This window comes from Dendrobates tinctorius, unplaced genomic scaffold (genome assembly GCF_039654945.1).
Source record: "Dendrobates tinctorius isolate UK_male_01 unplaced genomic scaffold, ASM3965494v1 ptg000008l, whole genome shotgun sequence".
Classification (NCBI taxonomy): Eukaryota; Metazoa; Chordata; class Amphibia; order Anura; family Dendrobatidae; genus Dendrobates; species Dendrobates tinctorius.
The window spans coordinates 63,910,434-63,928,834 of record NW_027361676.1 but is presented as its reverse complement, the minus strand read 5'-3'; the positions used below and the strand labels follow the sequence as shown (position 1 = coordinate 63,928,834).

General features: G+C 42.4%; 1 protein-coding gene across 9 annotated transcripts in view; it reads right to left on the bottom strand.

The window, feature by feature from the left end:
- TENM3 (teneurin transmembrane protein 3) overlaps positions 1-18,401 on the bottom strand; it is a 1,679,324-nt gene that overhangs the window by 1,407,129 nt on the left and 253,794 nt on the right. For all 9 annotated transcript variants that reach the window (XM_073577886.1, XM_073577891.1, XM_073577894.1 and 6 more), the window contains exon 2: positions 8,317-8,381. The gene's annotated coding sequence lies outside the window, so the exon portion shown is untranslated. The remainder of the gene's footprint in view (positions 1-8,316; positions 8,382-18,401) is intronic.

Here is an 18,401-nt window from a genome sequence, read left to right as displayed (position 1 = left end):
TGGGCCTTATACAGTATCACTGTCTACAACACTTTGGGCTTAATACAGGGGGACTCAATATGAGACCCTGATCTTAGCAGTTAGCACCTCATAAACAACATCATAGCCTTAACTTTACAGCATGGTGATAATGACTCCTACAGACCTTGGCATGGATTTTTTCGCCATGTCTAATTAAACAAGTAGCCCTCACAACTCACAACTAGTCACTAAAGAAGCTAATTTCAGTCCAAACCAATCTATCCACCCACCAAAACTGTTTACAGGACTGTTAATGTGTATAGTGTGTGTAGGATCATTATTAGCTTCCTTCTAACAATCTATTGAAGCCTGTTATCTGGGGGAGCCTGTGTATTGAGATCCCCACCATTAGACATAATGAAAAGCCATTTAGGCCAATTGATTTCACTACAAGCTCTATCGATATGTCTTTGAGATATAAAATGTCACAGGCCATTTCATTCCAGTAGGAGTCAAAGTTCACTGATCCAACCAAGACTTTCTTCTCTCATGTCTTTATGACATTTCAAGAGATAGCTATGGGTAAACTTGTACTATAACCTGTCAAAACACTGGAGACTGATTCCTCCAGAAGGGTGACCGATGTGTATACACCTGTATACGGATCATACTCAGGTCAATAAGTGATGTATCTATTCTCCATAACAAAGAAATGGAGAACTATTGTCATATCATGCAAATAATTCCCAATACCGAACCATGTAAACTTGAAAGTATTTACTACCCACTATATAATAAAAAGTGGAGAATATAATAGTGTCCCATATGCAACATGCTGACAATCTAGTGATTTTTTTTCTAAAAATTGGGTAAAATCAGAGACTTCTATAAGTGTTCGGTCAGACACATGGCTTGTCTCTGATCTATTTATTTTAAATTCCATCTAATCCAGTGTTTTATCAGATTAGGACACAATCTCATGGCAGCAGGGAAATTCTGCAGCTTAGAAAGAATTTTACAGTACACTGATTAACCAGTCATGTGCATCAGTGCTTTCTGTGCTGAATTCCTTGCAGCACAATACTAGAACTATGCCTGTAGGAAATGTCTATCTATCTGTATATCTATTAGAAATGATCAAATCTGCCAAGATTCAAATTTGCAAAATTGAACAGAATTTACAGGGAAGTTCGATTTACAGTGAAGTTTTTGGAATGATATTATATATTAAGCTTATCAGACCCCAGAACATAATAAATGTTACATTTAAAAAAAAAAAAAATAATATTCACTTAATCTCTAACCAGTGGCGTATCTTGAAGCTTATAAGCCTCAATGCAAAACAGGGTCTGCAACTCTCGCAAGTCTTTAACAGTCTTTTCCTATGGGTCAGAGGGACATTTTGAGCTACATGACCAGGTGTGATTGCAACCACTACACCTATTATAGAATCGTTCCCGACGCTCAATTTTCCAACCACTCCTGTGTGCGTATTCCCTTTGGCATTTTCACTCAAAGATGTGGCTCCCTGCTCAACTAGGCCCGATGTATCTGTGTGCTGTTCCGCCATTTGGCAGATATGTGTCCTAATGTTGTGTACCATGATGGCACTGCACACAGTGATATCAAAGGCCCGGTGAAGCTAGAAGCCATGATCTGGAGTGAAGACACCAAAGAGGAAGCATGCGTCTGGAGAAGAGGAAAAACAAAGAGGTCTGGATGGGATACTGCCAGGGCAACAGGACAGGTAAGTGAGCTGAGTATTATTATTTTTTTAACCATTTGCATGGCCTTCTATGGTTCAACCTTTTAATTGGAATCTCGCAAAGTGAATTGGAAAAATCTGTTTTTCGCAAAATATGATTTTTTGGAAAATTTCTATATATCTAGCCAAAAAAGATGAAGGCAGCGCTCCAAAATATTGTAGTTTATTGACCCATCATGCCAGGGCTTTGTTTCATTCCAAGTGTGGAACTTTATCAAGCCTAGAGATCAAGCCTTCAAGTTAAATATTTATCTGTTCGTTCAAGTTGAAGACTTTATTTTTTTATCTAAATACCAAATTGCAAAGATTAATAAAAAAAAACACTGCCACAAATCGAACAGAGTAAAAAGGTTACAATGTGTTGACCTTTTGACTTTCAGGCTTTATATATCTCATTATCTACTTCTGCTTTTAACTTGAGACTGCCATCAATTTATAGACAATCTTGTCTATCTCATACTTAAATTTGATTTTCAACTATGTAGCATAAGATTAGTTATGCAGATTCTTGTCATGTCACTGTTTTGCTCCTAAAGATCTAAATTTTAATTTGTATTATTTTGTTAATATTTTTTAAATCCACCTTTGGCTTTCAACACTGCCCGAATCCTTCTGAGCATGCTCTCAATCAGATTCGAACATGTGTCCACCAAAATTTGATCTCAGGGCTCTTCTGCACGTTCCCAAAGTTGGTGCATACTGGTTGACTCACTTTGCTTTGCATACAGTTTATTCTTCAATTCTACTCACAAGTGTTTGATTGGGTTGAGGTTTGGGGACTGTGGGGGCCATTTCAGCACCTCTACTTCATTGTCATTGAACCAGTTATTTGCCAGTCTTGACATATGCTTTGTGTTGTTGTCCTATTGGCACACTATTTCATCCTTTTCATACCGATAGTTCTTCAGTGTAAGAAAAACTCATCTTGTAAGATACTCACATAAAGGTCAGCATTGAGACCACCATCAATTCTGGTCAAGTATCCAATGCTTTGGCTGTGAAACAACCCCATATCATCAGGCTTCCACCACTGAACTTGACCTTTTCCTCAATCTGTTAACCACTTTTTCCCTTGTTTCTTTCAGACCCATTTGTACCCATCAGACCCTAGTCTATTGACTTTCATGTCATCACTTCAAATCACCAGTTTTAAATGTCCACTTCTTATACTTGTTTGCAAAATCGAACTAACACTTCTTTTGACAATATTGAAGTCAAGGTTTCTTCACCTTTTTTTGGACCACCATTCCAGACTTGTGTAATGTGTGTTGCACAGTGCTCGCATGGATGTCTGAAATCTCCCAATAATGAAGCATATTAGCCAACTCCACTGCCGTGTTTGTCGCACCAGAACTGATAGAATTGGGATGAGCTGACTTGTTGACTCCGATATTTTGTCTGGACGTCCACCTTTTGGCTTCTGAATGGATCGATGGACTTCATTTCCTTTTCTTTCAACTGTTATGCCACTCAAATGATGCGGTTTGGCAATTTTCTTGGCTAAGAGACTGCTATCAATGAGCTAGTTGATGTTGTTTCTGTTTTTTTGGGAAATTGTCTTCATGACTGCTCCTCTATTCGAACCTCTTTCACTTGGTAATCAACCTAATAATACACTGAGCTATTAGGGAATGTGAGAACAGGTTGTATTTTGTAGTATTCAGGAAGAAAAATTTGGCAAGAATCTACATAATTAACCATATACTAAATAGTTAAAAGTCAAATTTATGTATGAGAAAGCAAAGATGATTGTCTATAAAATGATGGTAGTCTCACAATGGTGAGATATGGAGCCTGAAAGTCAAAAGTTCAAACCATTGTAATATTGTTAACCTTTTGCTCTTCACTGTATATCCTGATTCTGAAAGTTATAACTAAACACTGAGCTTGACATTTCATGGCTTTTTCTGTGTTAGGTGTTCGTTTATAACTTCTTTCATGATGTTATTTGCGCCGCCTTTTAGTAATTTGTTTCACCTGTACCAGATAATACGGATACTGTTTTACATGTATTGTATCCTCCCCTTCTCAATAAAAGAATGCTTTAGCCAAACACGGAGTTTAACAATGCGTGTGAATACATTTGAGGGGGGGGTCACTCACCAGTTCTCGCTATCTTCCTACCATATCCCCCTGAACTTGACATTCCCAGGAAAAGTAGCATTCTTCTAAATGATCCAACCACTCAGCTGACATTCCCTGGTACGTCCTATATGAAGCTGTGTTTTCTTGTGCCTTCCTCACCTTCATTATATAGCAGGTCATATTTCTCTTACCATATTATTAGTTCATTAGTGCAGACATAACACGCGCTAATAACTAAAAACATATTTGATTGCATTTCGTTATGACATTTTCTTTCCTTTAATATAAAATCCATATGATTTAGCTAATTGCAGAGCGCATCCTCTGTCTGAGCTTTATAGCAGCATCAATCCTTCTGGTTTCATTTTATAATGCACATTTTGGTGTTATTGAACTCTCTTTAACAAGTCTTCTGTATGTGTTGTGGGGTGATTTACAACTTTGTTTTATATTATGTCACATTTCAGATATATCTTTGGTTCTAATTTGGACTTTTGGGGATTGCACAAAATATCTGCCTGTCACCTCCTTCATTATGTTATTAAACTTCATCGGAAATGGCGCATGCTTATTTATGCCGCAGTAATGCAAAACGTCAAAGAATAGGAAGGCATACATTAGGACGGAAGGCGTAAATACTGAGGAAACAGCGATTCGGGCTACACTTTATGATCTCTGGGGCTCATGTATCAACAGAAGTTGTCATTGCTCAGAAAGTGTTTTAGCTTTACCAGTGAAAAAGTATCAGTCATTAGTTTTCACAAATAATTTTACAAATTAATATTCTACAAAAGAAAATATATCTAAGTAGGTTGTAAGTAAGAACTAGCTTCTCATTACACAATGCTAGTACAGCTGCTATCATACACTATACCTAGTCTATCTCAAGGACTTTTGTGCATTACTGTTGTATGATGTGGGGGGTGACGGAGAAAATTCAATTATAATGGCCTGCAGAGATGTAATAATTGTGTGCAGATACTGTCAAATATATAATATTAATTTATAATATCGTACCACTAGAATTCAGCAATACCTATAAAGATAACTAGGTGTAACATTACTATGCACTATATAGCATTGTTTAATGAGGATCTGCCACTTTCCAATAAATATGAATGTTTTAAACCTGATCAAAATGCTGCTGTTCTCCTGAATCTGGCAATGTTTATAATTTGTTCCTAAGCCTCTTAATTTCAAATATATAGCTCCATTTTTCTATGTATAAATCTCAAATTTTAGCCAACTAGGCATGGTCCTCAAGAAGACTCCCATTGAAAAGATCTGAGGACCACACCCATTTGGCTAAAAATACTAGATTAACATGTAGGGAATAAGGGACCAGATCAACAAAAAAAACAAAACACTTCCAGTCAGGAGAACAATGGCATTTACATAAAAGATTACATACAGTATATATGGCAAGCCTCAGGACCTCTTTAGATCAGAGGTGAATGACTGAGAATGATTTTTTTAAAGGGAACCTGTCACGAGTTTTCACTCCTATGAACAAATGCTACCACCTTTAACTGCTCCTGGGCTGCATTACACAGATGTATCTATCAGCTCCAGACTCCCTCTATATATCCCAAAGAATACCTTTTGATATGCTCCCACGCTGTATGTAAATGAGGGTGGTCCGGTCCTAAGGGCGTCCTCATTGCGATGTTTGTTCCTCCTCTCTGCTTCTAATCATGTTCTCCTGCTTTGAGTGATGAATCCTGCATCATCTACATGGTGAACAGAGATCTCTCCCTGCGTAGTAGCTTCATTCCAATAATGTGGCTTTGCGCTTGGGCAGTGCTGTTTTATGCTCTGCTCACAGTATGGCAAAGGGCCTGTGTGATCCTGTGAGGCTACTGTGTAGGCGTGAGATCTCAGTTCACCATGTAGATGACACAGGATGTGTCATCCACATCAATAAAAATAGGAATATATGATTACAAGCAGGGAGGAGGCACAGATGCTGAAAGGAGGACGCCCATCGGACTGGACCACCTTCATTTACATACAGCGAGGGAGCATATCAAATGGTATTTTTTGGGGGTTTACAGGGGGAGTCAGGAGCTGATAGACACGATTGTGGAAGGCAGTACAGGAGCAGTTAAAGGTGGTGGCATTTTTTCATAGGCTCAAAAATTGGTGACAGGTCCCCTTTAAGAATGGTCAGAATTTGTCACATCTCTATGCTGCCCATTTATTGCATTGCTATGATTTAGGATGGCAGAAGGATCCTTAGTGTAAGTAGAGTTGGCACAAAAATGGAAACATGACAACAGATTATCGTACCAGTGTTGGATTTTAACACATTTCATCATCATGCTACAGCATGTACATAAATAATAAGGAAATGGGGAAGCAAACACTAGTAAGATAATCCAAGTATGGCTGATTTGACTGCAGACTAAACAATGGATCCACAGTAAAGTCCCAAGGCACACATATTAGAATAAAAAAGTGACTGCTATAATCAGTCACAGGCTTGAACATTCACTTATTTTAGTACGTCATTTCTGAGCAGAAGGCAGCTAGCAAGCGAGGAGCACATCATTGCGGGATAACCAGCCAAGAGACCAGTGGAGCTTTATCATCGGATAGGATTTTTTTCATATAGTATACTTTTGGAATTTGCAGCAGAAAATTTGTACAAAATCCATGACAAATACCATACGGTTTGAGGCACATTTGTTTATGAATTCTTGGCTATATTAGCTGCAGAATTATTTATCCATATTCCACATATATTGGTAACTCTTGCCTCTCCCCAAATCACCGGGCAGTGTGCTACAGGAGAAATGTCTCTTACATTCTTTCTCAATGTCACTTCCCATTTTCAATGGCTCTGAAGCTCTTGTTTCACATTTAGGACATACTATTAAAAGGGTCTAATAGATAACTCGAGGATCATTCTATTAAAAATAAGCTCTAAAGACGTGAATTGATCCAAACTCATCCTTAAATGGGAACGCTTTCTGCTGGATCTTTGGGACTCATTATTGTGTTACAACCTGGGTCCACTTGAGAATCTTCTTACTGTATAGGTGAGAACTAATTATGGTCATGTTTCTATTCTTTCCTAACTAACCTAAAAACTTGAATAAAAGGAAAGCGGTTTGATTTGCTAAAGAGTTGAGAAAAACTGTAGTCCAGCTGCCACGTCGGTACTCCTTGACCTTCAGACAAGAGCAAAGTTCTTACTACCTTTTGGCATCCTGTGAACATCTTCCTATTTGTAGTCCCCGCGAGACGATATTACTACATCATGATATGTTACATTGTGATATCATGATATCATGAGGCCTACTAATTACTACAATGTGCTCAAAATGTCAGCAGGTAGAAGGAGGGTCTTAGTGTTCTGGGCCAGCTGCCACAGAATACCGATGTGACGGTTGGACCAGATTCCTGAGTGAAGGAAGATACGCCGACACTGTCCAATCTAAAATCATTTTGCTGAGGAGTAAGCACAAGTTCTATTATAAATTTGTCCATGTTTGAAACTGAATTTGAAATTGACACCTACTTTTAAGGGTTATCTCAGTCTAAACTAGTTATTACCTATATAATTTTTAGGTTAAAAGATTCAGATCTGTATGGGTTTCACTGCTGAAACCACCACTGATCGCCATGGCGGATGACTTGAACCCTAGATCTCCCAAGTTTGTCCCCTTGCCGCAATACCAGATGAATTAAAGGGGACCTGGCAGCATGAATGCCAGAACGATTCAGAGAAAACATGGCTTAGAGTTCCGGATGAGGGCCATAAGCTAAGATGAGACCCATCTGACATACAAGTGGTCAGCTTTTCCTTGCACCATTCTGGGTCATTGACAATCTCTTTCATGTGTGGATATCTGAGCTTAAACTGTGTTTTCTCTAAAATTCTAGAAATGGCAGAGAAATCCAAACCTTGCTGCAATCATGGTACCAGGCTCTGTTTCATGCTGCCTGTGGCCCGGTCAGCATGAATCGACTGACAGATTCCCTTTAAGTGTCCTCCTGGCAAGAAGTGGGGGTCCTAGCAGTAGAACCTCACCAGTCTAATAATTATTACTTATGCAGTAAACAGGTGATAACTTTTTTAGGCTAGAACACTACTTTACGCAGGGGTAGATTTTATCCTAAAATTCACACCAATTTCTGTTGTAAATTATAGTCAATTTCTTGGATCAAAATTATTAATCCTCCCCTTTTGAAAAGTGGTGAGAGTGGTAAAAAGCTGCAAATTTTTACATAAAAATAGCATGCTAAAACATTTGCGACTTTTCATAGTAATGGGTGAAGAGCAGATTGATAAGTTGATCTGTTGTGGTGAGGCTTATAGAAAAAGCATAATCATTTCCCAGTATCTAAGATAATATGTGTACTATTTATCTGTGAAAATTTATTTCAATTGCAATTTATTTTTGAAGAAAGATAATGAAAGCTTAGCATGCAAAGACAGCATGCAGTGTAGTTTGTGGAAGTCGCTGCCCATGTAGGAGACATGGCGGCAGATTGCTTACCTTTGATGCAGGTTCTTTCCACTGACGGTTTACACAGTCACAGGAAATAAATCATCACTTTGATTCTAAATAAAGAAAGGACAGAAGACATTTTAGCATAATCCAAATTGATATTCGTGTATTGACACACATAAGACACAGCAAACTGTATTGTAATCTTCAGATTTCTTTTTTTGCGAAATTTAATCAACAACTTCATTTATAAATTATGTAACACAACGGTTAAAATAATCATTGAGGGGTTAAATGATAAAGTGCAGATAAAACAGAGGTGGCTAAATACAGTTAATTAATATTCTAAATTTCAATCACAATGGACAGAGCTCTGAACAATTTGCATACTAGAGTCCTCAGTCCTCTTATGGGGCAGGGTGGCTCTTATGGCCCCCAGGAACAAGGGCCAGTGTGTAGCTGTCAACTAAGCTCCTCTGAACCTTTACATATATGGTCTCTGTTGCTATGATATAGACCCTGATTCCAGTAGTGTGTCACTTACTGGGCTGTTTGCTGCAGTTTTGATAAAATCAGTTTTATCTGCTGCAGATGTGCCAGTTCTCTTAGGGTATGTGTCCACGCTGCGTACTGGCAGCGTTTTGGACGGAGCAGAAAACCCGCTCCTCCCAAAGCGCCGCCCCCTGTTGTATGCGCAGTGCGCAGTGATTCCAGAAGTGTTCATTGAACACATGCAAAATCACCGAATCGTATCCATAGGCTGGGTTATTTATCATGCGGAGACAGAGCGTCTCCGCAAGATAAATAGACTTGTTGCGGTTTGTAAAGACGCGCCGCATGTCCGGATACGCATGGCCGCCGGATGCATCCGTGCACGCATAGTGGAGATGGGATTTCATAAAATCCCCTCCACTATGCTGTAACTTCTGGATGCTGCGGATTGGACGCTGCGGCTGTACGCAGCTTCCAATCCGCAGCAAATCCTGATGAAATCTGGACAGTGGAAACATACCCTTTATCCTGAGCTCTGTATAACCCCGCCCACAACATTGATTGGCAGCTTTCTGTGTACACTATGCATAGGCAGAAAGCTGCTAATCAGTGGTGAGAGTGAGGTTACACAGAGCAAGAGGACTACGTGGCATGAGACAGACACCTAGTCCTCTAGTGATTTTCTCCAACTGATAAAGCACTGATTTTATTGAAACTAGAATAAGCAGCCCTGCAAGTGACGCATCACTGGAAAACAGTCTCAGTCCATACATAATTCTGCTTTCAGATTACAAAGCAAAACATGCTGACAGATTCTCTTTAAAACAAAAAGCAAATGCGATAGTGCACTGAAATAACATTGTGTCATATCCACAGACCAAAACGAAAACAGTTTTAAGTGACAATAGTCTAGCCATAAGACCCATTTACATAATCATACACAACATCATCATCATCAAATTCCGGCTTAAAGGAGGGATGTACTGTGCACAATAATAAAAACCTATCAGGGCAAACGACTGCAGAGATGATCATGAATTCAGACTCCTACATTGCTTTATTGCTTCAAGGGAGTAAAAGTGTAGTTTAAAATATCAGTTTATATTGCTCAAAAATTGAGTTTTCCTTTAAGTAATAACAGCCAGCATGATTGCTAGTATGTCTTATAATAATAATAATAACAATAAGAAAACTCTGATGCATAGCATTATTATCATTATTATTATTACTACTACAGTATGTTATCTACAAATCTAATGTGTGAAATAAAGGCTGTGCTTTCCTCTATCGTGGTCAGACGCTACTCGCTTCCTTTTATCACACACCGCGCCATCTTTACTACCACTTCAAATGACTGGCAGAAAAACTTACAATTACGCTGGCGATTTGAGTGAAAAGTTAACACTGTGTCGCTGCACAAATCTAAGGAACAAAAGAAAGTTTGCGCTAATAAATGGCATTTAGAAGAGCAAAGATTATGGAATAACTCATGTGTGTAGATAGAGGAGGACAGGCGGACTTAACCTTTCCTTGCAGCCAGCTACTGTATGCTACGTAGCTGCGGAATCTCGAGCACAGTCTTTACCTGATGAATGTTTTCCTAATTATCCTACTATTTAGTCCTTTACAACCTTATTAATCACGTCAGGTATGCACAGCGTAAATGTTCCTTCCATGATGTGCTTTCTTAGGGACCTGTAAAGCTTCACACGCCAATTAGAGACAAATGACAAATACTGTACTGTAAAAACATAGCTGACCCGATTTAGTTAGAAAATCCCAACATACTGCGTGTTAGATATTAATTATTGAGTTAAAGGATTGGTCTGATATCGAAAATATACTTTCTAAATACCTATTTTTACAGCCTAACCACTTTTGTAATTAGCTATATTATACAATATCCTACACTTTTTCCTATCTATTCCCTAAATGTGTTTTATTCTTCCCTTCCTGTGAGGTTTCGATTCAGAGTCTTTAACGGGAAGTCACAGGAGGCTTCCCTGCCGCGTCTATTACCTGTCCTGGAACAAGACACCATCAGGAGACAGCGCTGCAGTCACTTACTACAGTTTATTGCATCTTGGATCCATGGTGATAGAAGTTGTGGAGATGTGAGTGCAAGACCAGCACTCTGCTTCTATCACTGCCGCTGCCACTTCTAACTGTGAAAGATGTAGTCAAGGGCGGAGATAAGTCATGAGTGATACCAGCACTGCCCCACAGCTACCTGCACTACCATCAAACGAATCGTCATCAGACGGCGGTGCTGGTGTCACTCACGGCTTCCATCACCGCCCCTTGATTATTCATCTGAGAGTAGTGCTAGAAGCTGTGGCTCAGTGCTGGTGTTAGGGTACCGCTACACATAGCGATGCACCAGTGATCCCGACAATGATACAACCTGGTAAGGATCGCTGGTACGTCACTACAAAGTCATTAGTAAGCTGTCAAACAGGCAGATCTACTCAACGACGTAGCAACGATACGGGGATCCGTATAACGACCTCGGCGGTCGTTGGGACCCTGTCACACAGCAGCTATTCTAACGACTCAGAACTCGATAGGCATGAGTTCTGCGTCACCAACGAGGTCGCTCGTCATTGTTATGGTGTCAAACACAGCTATGCATGCTGGCCAGCGGGACACCAACGATCAAAAAATGGCCTAGGACATTTGAGCATGATCAGCGATATCGCAGCGGGGGGCCGGTCGCCACTATGTGTCACACGTAGCGAGATCACTGGCGAGGTCGCTGTTGTGTCACAAAATCTGTGACGTTTCAGCGATTTCGCTAATAATCTCTCTATGTGTGAAGTACCCCTTACTCACTGCTTCTATCTCTGCCCTCTGTCAACATCACGTTGCTGGAGCTGCACTCCCTTCTCCCACAGCATCTATCACCATTGATCCAGGATATCTTCAGTTGGATGGCGATGCAAGAAACTGCAGTAAGTTACTGCAGAGCTGCCCCCTGATGATGGCATGTTCCAGAAAGGGTGATAGATGCGGTAGGGAAGTGAGTGCAGCCCACACTCCTGTGACATCCTGTCTGAGACTCCTCTCAAATGAAATGTCAGAGGAAGTGAAGTAAAAAATATATTTATGAATTAGCTAAACAGGATAAAGTGTAGAAGATTAAATTATAAAGCTAGTTACAAAAGTGGATAAGGTGTAACGATGGGTAATTTAAAAGGAATTTTAGGTACCATTCCACGTCTTTAAGATCTTCTTAATCATGGCAATAGTGAAAGACAGGTGGGTAAATTGTTAATTTGTATGAATGTCTACAGATGTCTCTGACACTGCAATAGAGGATGAAGGGAGTGGTAGTGCACATGTCCATCGATTGCTCCATTCAGATGAGACATTCCAAATACATTATCTCAGGATTGGTAGGTGTGTCAGTGGTAATATCCATGCAATTGACAAATTATAAAAAGCAAAAAACACAAATGTCCTGAACTAAAAAGTAAAATTATACTGCAAATAATGCATAAAGGTAGTAATAATAATAAGGGTATTTAGTAAACATAATTTTCATCAAAATAATGTGCAAGCCATCCCGCCACGTCACGGCAACCCTTGTGGGACAGTTTTTTATTTGTTTTTTATTTGTTTTTTATTTTTTTAATTGACAAATTATACAGAGGGAAAATGAGTATTTGATACCCTGCTAATCATAGAATCATAGAATCGTAGAGTTGGAAGGGACCTCCTGGGCCATCTGGTCCAACCCCCTACTCAAAAGCAGGATTCGCAAGTTTTCCTACCTACAAAGAATAGAGAGGTCTGTAATTTTTATCATAGGTACACTTCAACTGTGAGAGACAGAATCTAAAAATAATAACTACAAAATCACATTGTATGATTTTTAAATAATTAAATTGCATTTTATTGCATAACACAAGGCCAAGACCAAAGAGCTATCTAAGGTCACCAGGGACAAAATTGTAGATCTGCATAAGGCTGAGATAGGGTACAGAAGTTTGGTAAGAATGCAAAAACTGTTGGCTCAATTATTAGAAAACGGAATACAAAAAGATGACTGTCAATCTTCAGTATCAATCTGTCAGTATCATCTCTATGCTGATGACACACAAATCTACATCTCTGGACCAGATATCACCTCCCTACTAACCAGAATCCCTCAATGACTGTCCACTATTTCATCCTTCTTCTCCGCTAGATTTCTGAAACTTAACATGGACAAAACAGAATTCATCATCTTTCCCCCATCTCACGTGACCCCTCAATGAACCTATCCATTACAGTAAATGGCTGCCCACTCTCCCCAGTCCCACAAGCTCGCTGCCTCAGGGTAATCCTTGATGCTGATCTCTCCTTCAAACCACATATACAAGCCCTTTCCACTTCCTGCCGACTTTAACTCAAAAATATTTCACGAATCCGTTCATTCCTCAACCAAAAATCTGCAAAAACCCTAGTCCACGCCCTCATCATCTCTCGCCTTGACTACTGCAACCTCCTGCTCTGTGGCCTCCCCTCGAACACTCTCGCACCCCTCCAATCTATTCTAAACTCTGCTGCCCGACTAATCCACCTGTCCCCCCGCTATTCCCAAGCTTCTCCCCTCTGTCAATCCCTTCGCTGGCTCCCCATTGCCCAGAGACTCCAGTACAAAACCCTAACCATGACATACAAAGCCATCCACAACCTGTCTCCTCCATACATCTGTGACCTCGTCTCCCGGTACTTTCCTGCACGCAACCTCCGATCCTCACAAGATCTCTGTCATGATCCAGTGTTGGATCTGGCGGTATTAAATTGCACTGGGTGAACTTTTTTTACTTTGGAAAGTTCCAAGGTGTCTTGACTGTCCCCGGTGGTGGTTAGCAGTATTGCACTTTAGGTTTTTGTGCACTTAATTAGGGATCAGGTGTTACACCCTATAAAGGTGTGCTAGAGGTGTGCAATCACTGCCTGTGATATTGTGAGTTTGTGTTCACTCTGTTTTTGGAGAGCCTGGATGAAGAATGGAGCTGGTGAGGAGTCCTGCGCAGCTTAGCCAGGGGGGAAGAGTGTCAGCTATGGTGTCTGGACGAAGGGCTGGCATGGCGTGGTGGAGTCGCAGTGATGGTGTCAGCGGGAAGTGTCTGCATGGGCTGGTGGAGTGGCGACTATGGAGAGTGGCACTCACCATGTGGGACTTGGCCGCTGAGCTGGACTCAAGCATGCTCGACTTCGTGTCAGCAGCTGAACTCATCCTTGGGACTCTGGTTCTAAGCAGCTGCAACTGGTGTTGGACTCTGCTCCAAGGTTGCACTAAGGTGAAGGATCCTGTTATGGTGATGGATCCGGGTGGAGGAGAAGATGCACTCAGGTGGAGGGCTCTGTTGCTAGGAGCGCACGCAACAGAGCAAAGCTAAGTGGTGTTTCCCCTGTATTGTCTCTTTCCTCATGTGTGTTATTAGTGCAGTGGTGGGATTAGTCTCCGCACCGACCCATTCCCTAGTGAGGGTTTAGGTTCAGGGTGAGCAAGGGCGTTGAGGTACGCGTGCGGCGCCCGGTGCGAAACCGGCATAGGGAACGTTAGGAGTGCAGGGACACTGGCTCAGGGGAGCTCAGGAGGTCTCCAATTCCCTTTTCCCTATTGCAGGGCCCACCATTGTTAAAGTTTCCCAGGTTCCCCCTTTATTATTTGACTATTGTATGTATAACGTGTAATACCTAAATTCGCCAGGTGGAGGCGGCGTATCCACCTGCACGTATTATTATTTAAATGCGCCCCACTGGAGGCGGTGTATCCAGGGTCACGTGTGTCACATGGGTTCGCCTTGCGGTATCATCTGCGTCCAGACACACGTGACCATGACATTATCACAGGCCCTACAGTTTTTTTTTTTTTTCTGGTGAGCTTTGGCCATGTGGAGACCGCTGAGTATTGCTGCCGGGCCTCACTGATGTGAGTGGGGAGCGGCAAGGTGTGTTAGAGCCGCTGCAGCAGCAGTTATCACGGTCTGGGGCCTCTGCTCAGATAACCAGAGAAAAAAAAAAAAATGGCGGCTGTGATCTGGCTAAAAGCCCCTAGAGTCGCTGCTGGGGAGCGGGACTTGCTCATGCACGCGGGCGTACCAAGGCAGGTGGGAGGAATGGTGCCCCACGGAGCTGCTTGGTGTTCCCCGAGGTGAAGGGGTGCGTTCCAGTGATGAGCAGACTGATGTAGAGTCCGCAGGGTTTACGCCAAATCTTCAAATACCACCGTAGAAGCCGCCCCTCCTGGCCGTGTGGAGGCGGCCAGTGAGTGTATATTTCCTCCATATGCGTTCCCTCTCCTCCTGGTGTGAGCAGCAGGTGTGCTGCGGGGGAGTAGGGACAAATCTCAACCCTCGCCATTAACCAACCCTAGGAGGCGCAGTCCTCATGGTGAAAGGGTTGGAGGGTGGTGTCCCTTGGTGAATAGTTGGGGTGTGAGTGTGGTGACACAGGGGGACGCCTCTGTTGTCAAGTCCAGAGTGAGTTCACCAAAAAATGACAAATGTATGTGTGCAATAAACGTTCAGGTCCGGACCTGTGTGTGAACGAGCATGTATGGGTCCCACCAAAAAACATCTTGGAAATGTGTTGTGGAGTCTGATCAGCTCTTAGCATACATACACATACATAATCTCGTTCCCCAGGTCGGCGCTGTGGAGATGAGTGGTGCCTCCAAAATGAACTTTATTGCCAATACCAGCTGTGCGTTTGTCATAAACCTGAAGTGTCAGGTAATGGTGGGGTGAACTCAGGGTCTGGGCGTCCCCGCTGTAGGTGTTTCCCTAATGAGGGGTGGTCTTGAGGGTCCAGAGGCCCCTCATTAAGGAGGGGGTACTGTCATGATCCAGTGTTGGATCTGGCGGTATTAAATTGCACTGGGTGAACTTTTTTTACTTTGGAAAGTTCCAAGGTGTCTTGACTGTCCCCGGTGGTGGTTAGCAGTATTGCACTTTAGGTTTTTGTGCACTTAATTAGGGATCAGGTGTTACACCCTATAAAGGTGTGCTAGAGGTGTGCAATCACTGCCTGTGATATTGTGAGTTTGTGTTCACTCTGTTTTTGGAGAGCCTGGATGAAGAATGGAGCTGGTGAGGAGTCCTGCGCAGCTTAGCCAGGGGGGAAGAGTGTCAGCTATGGTGTCTGGACGAAGGGCTGGCATGGCGTGGTGGAGTCGCAGTGATGGTGTCAGCGGGAAGTGTCTGCATGGGCTGGTGGAGTGGCGACTATGGAGAGTGGCACTCACCATGTGGGACTTGGCCGCTGAGCTGGACTCAAGCATGCTCGACTTCGTGTCAGCAGCTGAACTCATCCTTGGGACTCTGGTTCTAAGCAGCTGCAACTGGTGTTGGACTCTGCTCCAAGGTTGCACTAAGGTGAAGGATCCTGTTATGGTGATGGATCCGGGTGGAGGAGAAGATGCACTCAGGTGGAGGGCTCTGTTGCTAGGAGCGCACGCAACAGAGCAAAGCTAAGTGGTGTTTCCCCTGTATTGTCTCTTTCCTCATGTGTGTTATTAGTGCAGTGGTGGGATTAGTCTCCGCACCGACCCATTCCCTAGTGAGGGTTTAGGGTCAGGGTGAGCAAGGGCGTTGAGGTACGCGTGCAGCGCCCGGTGCGAAACCGGCATAGGGAACGTTAGGAGTGCAGGGACACTGGCTCAGGGGAGCTCAGGAGGTCTCCAATTCCCTTTTCCCTATTGCAGGGCCCACCATTGTTAAAGTTTCCCAGGTTCCCCCTTTATTATTTGATTATTGTATGTATAACGTGTAATACCTAAATTCGCCAGGTGGAGGCGGCGTATCCACCTGCACGTATTATTATTTAAATGCGCCCCACTGGAGGCGGTGTATCCAGGGTCACGTGTGTCACATGGGTTCGCCTTGCGGTATCATCTGCGTCCAGACACACGTGACCATGACAATCTCCTTCTCTACTCCCCTCTTATCTCCTCTTCCCACAATCGCATACAAGATTTCTCTCGCTCATCACCCATACTCTGGAACTCTCTACCACAACATATCAGACTCTCACCTACCATCGAAACCTTCAAAAAGAGCCTGAAGACCCACCTCTTCCGACAAGCCTATAACCTGCAGTAACCACCGATCGACCAAACCGCTGTATGACCAGCTCTACCCTCGCCTACTGTATTCTCACCCATCCCTTGTAGATTGTGAGTCTTCGCGGGCAGGGTCCTCTCTCCTCCTGTACCAGTTATGACTTGTATTGTTTAACATTATTGTACTTGTTTTTACTATGTATACCCCTCATTACATGTAAAGCGCCATGGAATAAATGGCGCTATAACAATAAATAATAATAATAATAATCTTCCTCGGTCTGGAGTTCCATGCAAGATCTCACCTCTTGGGGTAAGGATGATTCTAAGAAAGGTCAGTAATCAGCCCAGAACTACATGGAAGGACCTGGTCAATGACCTGAAGAGAGCTAGGACTACAGTCTCAAACATTACCATCAGTAACACACTACGCCGTCATGGTTTAAAATCCTGCAGGTCCCCCTGCTCATGCCAGCACATGTTTAGACCCATTTGAAGTTCGCCAATGACCATCTGGATGATCCAGTGGAGGCATGGGAAAAAGTTATGTGGTCAGATGAGACAGAAATTTGGTATCAACTTCACTCGCCGTGTTTGGAGGAAGAAGAAGGATGAGTACAACCCCAGAACACCGTCCCAGCCATGAAGCATGGTGGGAGAAACATCATACTTTGGGGGTGAGTTTCCAGAAAGGGGACAGGACTGGGGAAGGAGGATGGGGTCATGTATGGTGAGATTTAGGACAACTTCCTTCCCTCAGTAAGAGCATTGCAGATGGGTTGTGGCTGGGACTTCCAGCATGACCAAAAACACACAGCCAGGACAACTAAAACGTGACTCCGTATGAAGCATTTCAAGGTCCTGGAGTGGCCCAACCAGTCCCCAGAACTGAACCCAGTAGAAAATCTTTGGAGGCAGCTGAAGCTCAATGTTGCTCAATGAAAACCCTGAAACCTGAAAGATCTGGAGAAGATCTGTATCGAGGAGTGGGACAAAATCTCTGCTGCAATGTGTGCGAACTTGGTCAAGAACTACAGGAAACGTTTTAACATTGTAAATGCCATGAAAGGTTTCTGTACCCGATATAAAGTTCTGTTTTTCTATTGTATCAAATGCTTATTTTATGCAATAAAATGCAAATTAATTATGTAAAAATCATACAATGTGATTTTCTGGATTTTTTGAAAGATTCTGTCTCAAAGTTGATGTGTACCTATGATAAAAATTACGGACCTCTCCATTCTTTGCAGATGGAAAAACTTGCAAAATCGGCAGTGTATCAAATACTTATTTTCCCCACTGTATTTACTAACAACCTCACCACTATGACTCAACAAGTCTCTAGAGCAGGGGTCCTGAGCCCCTTAATCTTCCGCACTGCATGACCACAGTAATGAGGAGTGCTGATAAAGTGGTTGCCGAAAATGTTTCGTCACTTATTTCCATTTCTACAGGGCTCATAGAAACAAGTGAGCCCTCTATTTGGCAATCTGCATCAGTCCCAAAATGCTGGAATACAGTGACACCGTTCATGTTCTACTGCCACTCCATCAAATGTGCTCGTCACTGGGGTTGTGCAGTCAGG